This window comes from Pinus tabuliformis, chromosome 7 (genome assembly GCF_031772625.1).
Source record: "Pinus tabuliformis cultivar Carrire ecotype Pingquan chromosome 7, CPIR1, whole genome shotgun sequence".
NCBI lineage: Eukaryota > Viridiplantae > Streptophyta > Pinopsida > Pinales > Pinaceae > Pinus > Pinus tabuliformis.
The window spans coordinates 676,602,632-676,618,468 of NC_142293.1; the positions used below are offsets into that span (position 1 = coordinate 676,602,632).

Genomic DNA, 15,837 nt, shown 5'->3' on the forward strand with positions numbered 1-15,837 from the left:
TTAGGAGCAGCACAATATTGGAGGAAGTTCATTTCTAACTTTTCCTCAATTGCAACTCCCTTACATGCTTTAACAAGATTGAACAAGGTGTTTCAGTGGGGAGGCAAACATCAGAAAGCCTTCGACACCTTGAAAGAAAAGATTAGTATAGCACCTGTATTAGCACTGCCTGATCTGCAAAGACAATTTGAGATCCAAACAAATGCCAGTGACTGTGCCATGGGAGCAGTGTTGACACAGCACGGTAAACCCATATGTTATCATTTTGAGACTTTTAATCCTATGGTAGTTAACTATCCTACATATGATAAAGAATTGTATGCATTAGTTTAAAGTGTGAAAAAGTGGAAGCATTACTTAATGGGTAAAGAGACAGTAATACATATTGATCATCAACCACTTCAATATCTACACTCCCAAACTAAGTTGCAACAATCAAGGCACTACAGATGGATGGGTTTTCTACAACAGTTTCATTTAGTCATCAAATATAAAAAGGGCATACATAATAAAGTTGCAGACATGTTATCTAGACCCATTATAGATGCATCTACTATACTTAAGCATAATTTTGTGCTACATGAAAGCTACATTGAACAATATGCTCAAGATATAGACTTTAAATATGTATATGCAACTTTGAGTCAAGGCAAACAGGTAGAAGAATTGGATTACCATGTGAAGGACCGACTCTTATATCATTGTGGGAAACTCTGCATTCCACAAACTGAGAGAGTAAGGATAATTAGAGAAGTACGCACTTCTCTGATATCAAGTCACTTTGGGGTTAGTAAAACAGTTGCTCAGTTGTAAAGATTTTTTTATTGGCCAAAAATGAATGAGACAGTTTCTAGATATGTAATAGGGTGTACTATGTGTGCTAAAAGCAAGCCCGGCAACAGAAAACTAGGCTTGTACACTCCACTGCCAGTTCCTTCTCACCCTTGGGAAAGTGTTTACATGGATTTTGTTGGAGGACTGCCTAAATCTAGGAAAGGTCATGATTATCTATATGTTGTTGTGGATAGGTTCAGCAAAATGTGTATTTTGATACCTTGTAATAAATAGATTACAGTTGAACAAACTGCAAAACTATTCTTTGAACATGTATGGGTTCATTTTGGGTTACCCACTTCTATTGTATCTGATCGAGACACCCGATTTGTGGGGAAGTTTTAGTCAAGTCTGTGGGAACTGATGGACACCAAACTAAAGAAAAGCACAGCTCTTCATCCACAAATTGATGACCAGACAGAAGTCGTTAACAGGACAGTGATCCAGTTACTCAGAGGATATTGCAGCAAACATCCTAAGCTTTGGGATGAACACTTGTGTTATGTGCAGCATGCTTACAACAGAGCAAAACATTCTTCTACACAGAGATCTCCTTTTGAGACCTGTTTTGGTTTCACACCAAGGTCTCCTATGGATTTTGTCTTTGGTAAAGATACCATGGTTGATGGACACTGTGATGTGGACAAAGCAACTAGGTTCATTGAACAAATCTAGGAGATCCACCAGGCAGTATAGGAACAACTAGAAAAGAGCCAAGCCAAATACAAGGCTAGGCATGACAAGCATTGGATGGAGCATAGTTTCCAAGTTGGGGACCAGGTCTAGCTGTATATCAGCAAGGACAAGATGCGAGGGGAAGGTAAGAAGCTAAAGCCTATCATGTATGGACCTTTCAAAATACTTGAGAAGATTGGTGAGAATGCTTTTCGCCTTGATCTACCAACTTACATGCACATCTACTCAGTCGTAAATGTAGATTGCTTGAGATTCTTTGAACCCTCACTGATTGAGGATCCTGAAGAGAAAAGTTAGTTACCTTCTATTAATGGCCTACTACCTAAATATCTTAATGAATTGCAGGATGACACAGTGCTGGACAGGAAGGTGAGGACAATGCACAGCGAAGATGTTGAGTACCTCAGATTAGGGCTCAATGGTTCAAAGCCGAGCAATGCAAAGTGGATTGAGATTAGACAAGTGAGAAAATAGTACCCTCACTTAGTTGATGCTTGAAAACCAACTTTTGGTGGTTCAAAATCTTTTCAGTGGGAAGGTTGTGATCTAAATTGGATCCAAGAAGAGTTATTAGAAGACCATGACTGTATCAGGTCGAGACATGCTTTAAAGAATTAAGAGCAACGATCAGAAACACCTCTAAACAGTGGCAGTTTGCAGCCAGCGTGGAACGACGAGGACCTCGGTCAAAGTGCGTTGACTGAGGCCCATGGAGACTGCGCAGGAGGCAAAACTAGCCCCTGGGAAGCCTGTATTGGGAAAAGGAGGCAGTTTTTGATGCACGATTAGCGCATCGCTGGGCAAAACCCCTCGAGAAGGAAAGGCCCCGAGCGCTCGGTCGCATGGGAGCCAAGAGAACCGTGGGGAAAAGGCTAAAGGCTAAGGTGGGACCCGCGCTCAAAAAACAGATGGTATTTATCGGGGGCACCCTTGGGCGGTAAGCAGATTTGCCAAAAACAAAGCAATTCCACTCAGTGCCCAACGAGTGGCAAGCGGAGGAGAGAGAAAACTGCCGCTCATCATGTGCTAACATTCGAGCAAGTCAACCATGTGAAATGTGCGAATGGTGTCGTATCTGAAGGCCCCACATCTAATGGCTAAGATCGCGCCTGATGGGGAAACTAGAATTGACAGGGGCATAAGCCGCGATTTATAAGAATTTGAGGTCTGATTTGACCGCCAAGGTGGCAGAGGACGCATTCCACGACATAACCGAAGAATTGAACCGACGAGGAAAAGGTCGGCGTAGTTTGCAGGAGGACAAGTGGCCACTCCCTGTGAGCCTGATGATGATGCCGAAACAGGGAACTCCAAGCGAAGCTCCAGCAGGCGATCTAACGGAAGTGGAAGGGGAATCGAACAGCCATGAGCTCGAATGGATTTAAAACCATGAACAGACAAGCAGAAGACACAGAGAGGAAGAAAAGAGAAAAGACAGTAAAGCAAAAGGCAGAAAGAAGATAGAGGGTTGAGCTGACCAAAGGCAGCGTCAAGCACCAGAGAGCTTGAGAGATTCAATCCATCCCTGAGAGAATCTGTCAAGACTAAGCACCACACTAGGCTCCTTCCATTAAAGACCAAAGAGGTCAAAGAGCTGGTGAGGAAAAGATTTTGTGCACTCTAGTGGCTTGGGGAATCCAAGAACCACCCTGCCAAGAAAATTCTGTTTCAAGAGACTCATCTTGAGCTCCTTCATTGTAATTCTCTTCTTTAAGACACAATAAAAGAAGGCCACCACTGACAGCTGGACCGGAGATGTAGACCTGGAGGATAAGGTGAACTCCTTATTAAATTCTTAGGTTATTATATTTGCTTACTATATTTCTCTGTTGTTTTCCATTTCAAGTGTCTGTGTATTTGAAATCTCATCGATCCGTTGCCTAAATAACATAGACACACACCAGCACATGAGTCTGTAATACCTTCATTTAATAAATATTTAATTGAGATCACTCATAGGGTGATTTTCAGATCATAAATCCTACCTTAAATGCATGTCGCCCGCTCCATTTTGTCTCAAACCAAGCATCACATCATGAATAGTGACTATAACGGTCACTTTCCAACCGACCAGCGCGGCAGTGCAGCTACTCTTACGTTGTCACGAACCTTGTGACACTTCGCTCCTGCGTGCAGCCTTGACATCGCGCAGCTCCCTAGCAGAGTAGTTTATAGTCCCGCACCTCCTTTCAACTACTTGGGGCGCTAAGATTGTGCTTCCCATGGCTAGTTAGGTGGTCGTGCCACCTGTATATGGCTTCAACCGTCTATTGTTTACTTCTCCTGGGAAGGGCTCGCCATTTGACTTCACCAAGTACATCGCTCCACCATCTACGATCCCCTTAGTAACATACAGTCCAATCCAAGGCATCAAATTGATCAACTTTCGACAGTAGTCCCCAAATTTGTCAACGTAATCATGTGTATCCTATTTTATCACCACAGTTTTCTTATCAAGAAACTCCTTCTGTATTCCTTCCTCAAGCTTCTTGACCTCTGCTTCCACCATGGTGCTTTTCTCCCTCAACCGAACTCTTTCATTCATGAGTTATTGGAGCCTAAGATTACACTGTTGGATCTCTTCATCAAGTCCCAATCGTTCTTCTTTGAGTTCTTCCAACTACGCGATCCCTTCTTCCAAGGCTTCGCAAACCATCATATCTAGGGGCGCTACTATGCGCGGACTAGGCATGATATATTCCGTTGGCATTACAACGTTCATTCCATGGGTCAGCCTAGAAGGCGTCTATTCCATCATTTTCTTGCATGTTGTCCTATAAGCCCATAAGATTGTTGGTACGCGCAGGTCCCAATCACTTCATTGTGCATTACATACCTTGTTCAGTGCTTCGCATACTTCGTTAAATGCTTCTGCATGGATAACCTTCTGCGTGCTCGTTCTCTCCACAGTCTGTCGTTCCAAATTGAGGAACCGTTCGCGCATTTTTCCGCCCAACACATGCTTATTGACCATATTTCCCAACGCACAGTTCATGTGTATCCACGCAGGTTGTTTACCATATGCCTGTACCCACCTGGATAGATGTGCGCGTGGACCATCCCGTCCATTGTATTTATCTACCAATCGCACTATAGGTTTCCCAAACCGTGAGCGCAACATTTTTCTACATGTGCGCCAGTCTTCAAAGCTTCCTCTGTGTGTACCCCACCACCTTGTGGGCATAGCACGCAGTACCCAATTCAAGGCTTGGAAACGTTGCTTTTCTAGCACCTCCCTTTCGAATCTGTCCAAGAAAGCATCTACCTCACCTAATCCATCATAAGTAGGGATATCTCTCACTTCTATTGATACGCAGTGCAGTGACCTTGTCATAAAGTTACAATTAAGCATTGTTACCTCGTGTAACCAGTTCTGCCATCATTCTATCTCCTCATCTAAATCTGAAGTGCAGGAGCTTTCGCGCTCCCATGATATTCGTCCATCCGTGGTGGGATTTACCCAGTCTTGCTCTCACACGGTTATCTTGTAGATGCAGTCCAAATCATCGTCGCTTTCATAGTTGCGCACCGGCTCTATATACCACGATCCCTCAGCAGGGTCCAAGGGTATAACTATGCACAGAGACTTCTTCTCAAAAATCATCTTGCGCTTCTTCATATTAATCACCCTGTTCATATCAGTGGCCCAATCAATTCCTAAGAGCACGGGGTATGGATTGTTGTCATCAACAATATCTATCACCTCAAAGTCTGCTAGCGCGCTCGATCCCTCAATATCCACGGTGATTCCCCGCAATCTCCCCATAGGTATTATCTTTTGTTGGTTTGCCATTCACCGTTGGATAGGAGACCATTGCAACGTAGGCCTCCCCATGCGCTCCCATGTCTGCTTCGGCAGAATATTCGCGTCCGATCCTAAATCCAGAATTACTTGGTCCATATCATATTCTCCAATCTGCGTGGTTAGCCTCATTTCTCTTCCTGTCCTAGTCTTATGTTTTCTAATCTTCTGGACTACGTGCGGGTCTCCTGCCGTAGTCCCAGCGCATCTGTTAATGACTTCCTGCAATCATTTTACAGCCTTACTATCACGCAATACCTTCAGGCATGTTTCCATGAATGTCGTAAGCATAGTTGGGTCCATTTCTGGCTCTGGTCTATCTTTGCTTTCTGAAGTGGAGACATCAGCGAAGCTCTTCTTAGCTTCCATGAAGGTTTCCTTAGCACGCTCCAAATCAAACTCTGCTTCTTTCATCGGAGCTTTGCGAACCCAAGTACTATCTTTGGGTTGTTTGCCTTTATCATCTCCCATCGTGATTCCACTTCAGAGCACAATGTTCACATTTGGATCTTCCTCGTGCGGCTCAGACCTCATCATCTAAGTTCTGAGTCGGGAGAGGCGGTAGCGCTCCCTTGTCGCATATCCTAGCTATCAGCGTAGGACAATCTTCCATCTCATGATCAAACAAGGTACAATATAGACATGATGGATGTGTCAGATTTGTACAATCACGAGCATAATATCCTGACCCTCCGCAATTATAGCATATCAGTTATCCATGACCTCTTCCAGGTCCTCGTCCACCTCGGCCTCGTCCATGCCCCTAAAATCTGGTTCCCACCATTCCTACGTTCTGGTCTAGGGGCCGCGTTTCAACCTAAACTCTATAGGTAGGAGTTCTATCCATCATCAACTCATAGCTTCTACAAGTGCGCTCATCGTGTCCAACCGATCTACAAAAATTACAGAACAATTGTTGTGAATTATGTGTGTACTTCTGTAACAAATGGCAGTTGTCTGTAGCATGCTTTCCTCCTATTTGACAAATTGCACACCACAAAGCAGGTGTTGCGCTAGGTCCTACTTGCGCTTCCAGCCTTAACGGCATCGATCCTCCTCCCGCGAGGTAATTCACGAACACGGGGAAGTGGTCCTTATCATGACCCTGACCCTTGCATTTTACGCACCACACCTCTTCGCGCACTTCTGGTCAGGTTGTCCTGTCTTGTTTTAGACTCTGCATCTCAAGGCATAAGTTTTCCAATTGCGCGTGGATTTGCTGAACTCCCAAGTTAGGATCCTGTATCAGGGTTTCATGTAGCCTCATCGCAATCTCTAAGGCCTCTACCTGAGTCATTAACCTCTATTGCGACAACACGTTCCTCAAATGAGGCGTTAGCGATGCTACAAACCATTCGCGGTGTTGTCCATCTGTCAAAGTCATATTAGCTTCATGAATCGTACACTTCAGTCTCTGATCCAGCTCCCAAGGGGTATCGCTTGGTAGAATTTTGATCTCTTTGAATCCAATGATCGACTGCGCTTCTGACTTCGGCCTGCTAAATTCTCTGTTTAGAGCAATTTGGATATCCATGATTCCCACATTCGGATTGTCATTAGAATTCTTAATATACCAGGTCAATTCATTGTCCTACAGGGCGCTGACTAGCGTTTCTTTCTTTATATTATCATCTATAACGCCCTACGTTTCCCATACGGCCCTTATCACGAACCAAAACTGATCCGGATCTTCATTTCCTACTCCTTTGAACACAGGCAACTTTATCGTGCTTGCCATATTGACTCGCAGTGGTGGTGGAGGTGGTACGGGTGAAGATGGAGGTGATGGCAGTGAAGCTGGTGGTGGTGTGGGTGGGGGTATGCGTGGAATCCTTTGCCTTATCAAATGGATCGCACTTCGCGGTGAGACCTTCGCAAGCTCTTCCTCGTCCCCTCACGGAGGTGAAATCAAAGGGTTATTCTCTAGTCCCTTACTTCCTTTGTTTTTGTAGGTTTTTCTTCTTCGCGTGGCTTCGGACATCAAGGTAATTGCATAACCCTCTTTTCACACAATAGCATTTTAATCCAAGTATTCAGAGACTTTACGTACTTACCTCGCGATCCTTTCACTACAGTTGGCTGAAGTATCTACTGCGAACTCAGTAATGAATCCTCCTATAATCCGATTGAGCCAGTGGTCAACAACACGCGTGATCTTATCCTCCGATGCTTCCAATCTGCACACCAACTCTGGGGTCCACACAATAGGATTGTCGAGTTTCCACCTTCCTTGACTATCTGCTAGCTTTGTGATCCACTCATACAACTCAAGAGGGAAAGATGTGAAAAATATTTCGTGGATCTCTGTGTAAGGGTAGCAGTCTAACCACTCTTCTTTTGTTAGTCACAATTTCTTGTTTTCCTGCGCCACGAACTCGTGAATTCTTCTCTCCAACCAACCTTCAATTTCCTTCTTAGTTGGATTCCAATGATACGACATCAGACATCTCTATGCAGATTCTGGTCCCGGCAATGGAACCATTTGTTGGCTTGAGGGGGCCTGACCCAAGTTCGGAGTTAATTAGCCAAAAAAATCCCTACACTACTGGCCCTTTCGATAATAGCCCACAGAGTGCGGACTAAGGTCTCACCCGAAGCAGTATGGGGGGATGTTGGAACCAAGTTTCCACACCCTGGAGATGTCTAAGGGGTTGGTTTAGTCCAACTGTGAATACCTTTGCGTAGGTCACATCGCGCACTATCCTAACCTGTGAGACCTTCGTGATCTGTTATAATCACCTTCGCGCAGCCCTAACCAAGGGTTGAGGCGCTTTCATGCTGCTAAAGCAGCGATCCGCGCTACTTCCCTAAGTTGCACCGCATATCCTACTTATCTTCTTATAACAGTTAGTTACCTTTGCATAAACAAATACTTTATCTTATATTCACTTTATCAACACATTCATGTAAGTTCGCGCATCATATAAACAATAGAAATTCAATTTATATCTGATACATTCAATGCACAAAACAGGAAAAAGATACACATAAATGATGTAAAACTTCTCTTTATTAATTCTCCAAAGGTTACAGACTCGACTCGCCCTGCGCACTCAGCGGCAGGGGTTCGCGCACTTAGATGTGGACTACTAGGCCTTTGCGCACTCAGCTGCAGAGCCTTCTCCTATTCTACGACCCAAAGACTCGACTTGATACTTAGATAAGACTCAATTCTCCATCTATTACTTCCACTTCTCTTTTTTTATTTACAACTTAGAGCCTCGCTCTATTTATACAATCCCATGGTCCGCGGACCATGGGTAGATCTCTAAATCCGACATTGCATTACAAAAATTAGGGCGGACAACCCTATGACTCACTTACAAGCTCACGCTCCGCGCCCACAAAACGCGGAGTCTTTACATCAGATTTTGTCAAAATCTGGGCTTTAAGCCCTAAAACTTGCCTTAGGGGATCCTGTGCCCAACATGTTGCATCTAGGGAAAAATATAGCTAGTTCCCCTTTTGCCTCCTCTCGACTCTTTTTAATCTACATAGCATCCATTTGCAAGGCAAAGGTGTGAAATATTTCACTCTCAAAGTCTTCTAGCATACTCCCTATTTCATGTTTGATTATTGAGGTAGAGGGAGAACAGTTGATCATGCCTTAACTAGACCTACCTCTCTCCGTTGCATCCCTAGAATGATTCTTGAATATTTTCTTAATATATTCATAAATTAGCTAGTAAATGTCTCCACTAGACAACATATTAAGGGTCTCCATCAAATCCTCCCTAATTCCTTGGAGAAGTACAAGCTTCAAGGATTCTAGGTCAAGGGTACAGTTATCTCTTTTGTAGTTGAGCTGGAATCTTTCTTCATAATCCTCTAAGAATTCATCTAACCCTGTGGTCATTCAAAATATCTCCTCTTTTGTTTCCATTTATCTACCATATTCCATGTATTTGTGATCAAAATCTTGTTGCATTTGAGCCCAGGTGGTGATTTTGCCTCCTTCCAAGCTCATGAACCAACACAAGGTTTCATCCTTTTGGGTGGAAGAGAACAACTTTAGCTTATGCTCATAAGAAGTGTAATCATAGGTTCTACAAACCACAGAAAACATGAACATGAATGTATCAAGGTTCTCAAAAGCTAGTCCATTGAAGTGTGGGAAAGCAGTGGGGCTTATTTTCTTTATTTTAGATTCCCCGTTGGTTTCTCTAATAGGAAAGATCTCAGTCTAATTTTTTTTAGCCATGTTTTGGGTAGGTGATGTGGGTTCTTCAAATATATTTGGATAAAGGATTTCCAAACTCTTTTGTGGTCAGAGTAGGAGGTTCACAGTCACCAAAGAAGACTGATGGTTGACTACTTGAAGGGGTAGGGGTTTTGGGCAAAAAAAAAATCTAGGTTATCCCTAATCCTATGAGGCATGAAATAAATGTGTGCTTTTTGTGTTGTTTTTTTTTTTTCAAGACAAGCAAAAATAATGCAAAGTGAAAGTAAACTCCTCAACAACGGTGCCAAAAAGTGATGATCCCCAGTATTACAACAAGGATGTTGCAACTCCCAAGGCTACCAACTTTAATTATCAACCTGGGGTTTGTACAAACTTAAGAGATGGAAGTGTTGTATTCACATTAGGCTAAAGTTTACTTCAAGATACTCTGAGGCAATGGACCAAACCAAGATATACAAAAACCACTCTATCAACTGAATCTAGATTTGCAAGAAAAAGAGATTGCATAAAAGGAAGTTCTAATCTACTTGCAGGAATAGAAATGTCAATCTATTTGCAGAAATGGGAATGTTACTCTACTTTGCATAAATGTAAAGGTTGACCTACTTGCATAAATCTAAATGTTATTCTACTTGCATAAATGGGAAGGCTACTCTACCTGAAGAATGTAAGCATTAGTCTACTTGCATGATGTAAACATTAATCTACCAGAAAAATGTAAATGTCACATCAAAGGAAAGCCCTCGTCTATGTATAAGAAATAACAATGCTTGAAATGGAAACCCTAACTTAGAAAACATAAAACAAAGAAGGAAAACCTAATATAACTTGCTTAAAGTAAAGAACATGAAATCAACCATCAATTACTGCATTCAAAAGAAATTATACCTACATATTCCATCAAGTGCTTCATAAAGTGATCATGTAAATCGTCATTATTCCATTCAATTCATGAACTTATTTACAGACCCTAATTGCCTATATAAATTAGAGTGGTCAAAATACAAGTCCTAAGTGGTTTCTAATCTTCCTCAATTGTGTTTTCAAGGCCTGAGGGACATTATGAAGGGCTGGGAGGCAAAAATCAAGCTTTAAGGACAATTATAGTCAAGTTTGGAGGGCTTCATGGTGCTACAGGATTCCCTTGTTTTGCTATAGGATTGAATCCATGAATGTTCTAAGGGATAAAAGGTTGGTTTGAAGGTGAAGAAGGCTAAGGGAAGGTGGAAGAAGATTTTATGAGACCCTTTCCAAGTTTAGTACCCCTTAGGGGGCCATCTTGCACAAGGAGAAAATGGCACGGTGGCCTTCAGAAAACCAAAAATGAACTCTTAGTGAATAGTGTTTTGAAGGAGTTTTTGAGGGAGAAATAAAGGATTTGATGGTATGATTAGAAGTGGAAATAACAGTGTTATACCCTGCAATCCAATAGTAAGACCTACACACCACAAAAGTTACTCAATCTTTCCAAACATCTAGAGCGTGCTAACAGTGCAAATTGAAGAAAATTGAAATAACAAGGAAAGGATGAGTTTAATTTTATTCAAGATATGATTATTGCATTAAAAGGAAATATATCTTGTAGTCTGCATAGGACCTACAACCACAAGAGATTTAGCTTCATTTGCTTGAAAGAAACCGCTAAACAAATTATCAATTTGTAAAAAACAAAAATGCAAAGAGAAGACTAATCAAAGATCTAACTATTGTAGATGAAGAATAACTATATATTTTTGTCTTGCCAACACAAAATATACAACCATACTTCCCATAAGAGAGGTGATTAACAGACCCGCATAAGCAATTTTCTCATAAACCAATTCTGCTGAAAAGGAAAGGAAATATCGCTAGCTAGATACATGAAAGAAAATGCATGAATAAAATATACAAGGGAGAGAAGCTAGAGCCTCTGGGTTGGGCCCTAACCCAAGGGTATTCAACCCTCTAAAGTAAACTCATATTCAAGAAACATAAGGCTTCTCATTAATATAAAAGAGTTCTCAAGTACGTAATGAAGGGAATGAAAATGACAAGTACGAGTTCCTAGCTCTTATTAGTCTCTTTCTTCTCCGAAAGTTTGAATCCTATTGATCCCTTGGGCTTCCTTATTTATACAAAAATGAATGAGGGGTAGCCTCCTTTGAAAGAGGGTTTCTTCCCTCCAAAATCCTTAAAAAGGTGGATCTAGCTCCCTGAGATCCTCGCTATCTTTGAGTGCATCAACTGTTAGCAGACCTCGAACTGTGGGTGAGTAAATACGGGGAGAAAGTCAGCTTATAGGTGAGTAAATGCAAGGGGCGAGCCACTTGCATCTTCTCTGCCTCCTCCAGTGTATTTATGCACAGTAAATGCACCCTTTCCCTGCACATTAATCATGTTAGGCCAAAAGATATGATAAACATCCTTTAGTCTTCCTAATAAACACATTATAGTAAAAAAAGATGTTATCAAATGCTAGGAAAGAGGTAAATATATGTTGAAGTATGTCCAGTTGGGCCTTGTTATATACCTATTAATGAGGCCCATCACCTCCATCTACCTTATTGATGTCAAGATCTTGGATTCCTTTCCTTGTAGGATAAGACAAAGCATTGAGTTAAACAATTAATTAAATACAATAAAAAAAGAAACCTATCTCAATGGTCTAGTTAAAATCAATGAGTCACAAAGAACCTTATTTAATTTAATATTAAATTAACATAAAGTTTAAATACCAGTCATAAGTTACATAATTAATCATTAATCAAACTTAAGGATCAATCAGAAGTTACATAATTAATCATTAATCAGGTTTAAGAACTAATTGTAATTTACATTAAAGATTCAAATAGCATAGTAAATCATATAATAGTAGCATATTCATGAGAGATTTGGGTACTTAGGTAGCATAGGCATACCTCATATATATACTAATAATACAAACAATAAATTACATGGCAATGAACCTTTTAACAGGTTGGTTAATAACTAAGCATAACATAATACTAGTGTATCCATGTTAGGTCCCTATCCCCTTTATTGTTATTGTTAGTGTAGCCCCTATTGTTATTGTTGTGCCCATGTAGCCCCCATATTGTTATTGTTGTGCCCATGCATCCCCCATATTGTTATTGTTGTGCCCCATAGAAGCAGACTATTGTTATTGTTGTGTCCTCGCATTATTATTGTTATGTAGGCTCTAATTATATTGTGACCCCTTAGACTCCTATATATACCGAGGTCTTTTCATTTGTATCATCCAAGAATTGTTCATTTATGTGATGTAAAAGGAGATTTCCCCTTCGAAGAGGCTTATTTTGAAGTCATTGATCTATTTTTTCTTCTATTTTGTGATTTGGTTACTTAACACACAAAGAACCTTATTTAATTTAATATTAAATTAACATAAAGTTTAAAGACCAATCATAAGTTACATAATTAATCATCAATCAAACTTAAGGATCAATCATAAGTTACATAATTAATAATTAATCATGTTTAAGAACTAATCATAAGTTACATTAAATATTCAACTAGCATAGTAAATCATACAATACTAGTGAATTCATGTGAGGTGTGGCTACGTGGCTAGTATACACATACCTCATATATATATTAATAATACAAACAAGAAATTACACAGCAATGAACCTTTTAGAAAGTAGGTTAATAACTAAGCATAACATAATAGGATCAGGGAAAGAGCATTACAATACTTTAAAAAATTAATACTTATTTGGAGTAAAATGAGCCTATATGAAATGCTTGATCTCAAAACTCTCATATTCGAAATATTCTTTAGTATTTGAAGGGAAAAGCATGAGTTGATGTCTCTATAAACTACCTAAAATCTGAACTTTCATGCTTACAAAATTTTCAATGTTTAGAAGATATCGGATTGAACCTAGGAAACATTATATGGAATGGGGTTTATTCATGATGTGTATGTGTATAAAATTGTCCATCCAAACTATTCCATTTTTTTGGAATAATTTAATTATTTAAAAGTATATGACCACTTTGTTCTTTTTGTGTAAATACGAGGAGAAACCATGTTCAGTATTAAACACATGAATCCATCTATACAAATGTCCCATGCATCATATTATTCTATTGGAACATAAATATATAAGGACTAAATTCCGTCGTTTGATAAATTTTCCTTAAAAAAACAATAGTTCATCGACTTTCATTTTTTTCATTTACACAAATGTCCTATGGTATCAGATTATTCTCTTAGGTTCAAATCTCATGGGAAGGGGTTGAGGATGGGAGCCATTTTTAGGGGAATTAAACTACCCCAAGGAGCATGAGCTTTGCACAATGTTGGTAATAACAACCCATAAGTGAGAAGATCGTTTTTCCATCCAACATTAGTGTTTACCTCTGCCTAGGCTTAACCTAATTCGAACAAAAAAAAAAAAATCATCTAACTATAAGAAATATTGGAAAAAATAAATTATATCATTAATATTAATGAAAAAAAAAAAAAAAAACAATATTATTTTAGAGAGTTTAAAACTAATGTTATTTCAATTAAAGTTTCTATAATAAAATCTTAAATTCTTAAAATTAAAAAATATTTTTATATTTAAATAATTATAAAAATTAAATTAAAAGCTATTTTTTCATCAATATTTAAAATTAATCATTAATAAAATGATATCTAATATATTCATATTATCAAATTTATTTAAATGACAACAAAATTTATTCAATATATCATTTTATATAGAAATATAATTATAGCAAGATGATATGTAATAGTATGATAAATAGTGTGATAAGTTTAATCATTTTTACATAATAAAAAATAATAATAATAATAAATAAATAAATAAATTATCAATATCTCAAAACTCTCATCATATTCATCAAATTTTATAATATGATTAATTAATTGATAGAGATTATATAAAAAGAAAAATTTGAAAAACAAAATTTATCATTAATATTAATAAATAAATATATTTAGTTAAAATAGATTTTGTATACTAAAATTATGAATTTTTAAAATTAAAGTGTATTTTTATATTCAAATAATTTACCAAATTTAGATTGTAAAATCTTTGATATTAGATTGTAAAAAAAATAAAAAATTATTTTTGATATATCAAAATAAATTTAAATTTGATATCATTGGTTCGATCAAAAATCCATATGGGGTAGTGAAGACTATCCTCCTTTTCATATGTTGGAAAGAAGGCTTGTTGTCTTACTCATGACTCACTAAATCTATTGGAGCTGCATATATGATTTGAACCACTCTTATCAACCCACATGGGATAGTGAAGACTATCCTCCTTTTCCAAATATGTTGGAAAGAAGGCTTGTTGTCTTACTCATGACTCACTAAATCTGTTGGAGCTGCATACATGATTTGAACCACTCTTATCATTACCAACCACACTGAAAAGATATATAAAATGAGCATGAGTAGCAATTCCATGTTTGAATTAACCCATTCATTTTTTTCAATGGAACTCCAACTACTGAAACATACATGTTCTATAATGTACTTATCTATGAATATCACTTAACCAGGTATGTAAGGAAAAAATTGGAGATTTCATTCATTGTATAAGCAATGAAGAACCCTAAATAGAATACTATTTCGAATCCTACGAAATACTATTTCTTATCCAAAATTCTTGAACCTAATGTTGGTCCATCAGATCCCTAGAGTCCTTTGCTTAAAGCTTGATTAGCCGAAAAATAGAATTACTCGCAGTGTATTGTGGCCCAATAGAAGTCTTTTCCACCCCTCCCTCCATACAGATAGAAGTGGGTGAACAAAAATTGATTGTAGTTCCTGCATAGGAAAAACAAGGTATAATATCTTGAAGAGAAAATATTCTAACTGGCCATTATATATTGCTAACCTCAGTAAATGCAACAATCTAGGATTTTGAGTAACTGGCCCAGCAACTAAAATGGCTAAAATAGTAACAAAAATCTATCAATTCCCAATCTCCAATGAAAATCAGTAAGTTGGGTAATGTTCCATCATGTCATAAGTAGCACTTGCAGTATGAGATGCAAATCAAGTTGTTCTTGTTTCTGTAGTATTATACAATTTTATCAAAAAAATAACCCCAAAAAATAAAATTATATCAAGCAATAAAGAATAAACCTCGCTTGTTAATTCCTTCATTTCTTCCCATTGAATCTTTTGAAAGGATGATAAGCAAAACAAAAATTTGCCAACAAAAAACTAACTATTACTGAATTTATTTACAAGCTTAGAATACATTTAGATGGAAAAATTTAAAAAGCTAGCCAAACAGAGCTCTGTTTTGTCACAAGCTTCAAATCGATTGAATTTAGAAATGCTTTAGAGAGC

The 15,837-nt window shown here is 38.6% G+C and overlaps 1 long non-coding RNA gene across 3 annotated transcripts in view; it reads right to left on the minus strand.

Annotated features, from left to right (window-relative positions):
* The window catches only part of LOC149249275 (uncharacterized), a 34,217-nt gene that overhangs the window by 17,056 nt on the left and 1,324 nt on the right, over nucleotides 1-15,837 (minus strand). The window contains exons 2-3 of one of the 3 annotated variants that reach the window (XR_016265827.1): nucleotides 12,025-12,080; nucleotides 11,307-11,876 (exon numbers count right to left, since the gene is read on the minus strand). The exons of 1 other annotated variant lie outside the window; for it this stretch is intronic. This is a non-coding gene — a long non-coding RNA (uncharacterized LOC149249275). Of the gene's footprint in view, nucleotides 1-11,306; nucleotides 11,877-12,024; nucleotides 12,086-15,837 lie in introns of those variants that run through there. One more of the 3 variants, XR_016265826.1, reaches the window with a different exon arrangement.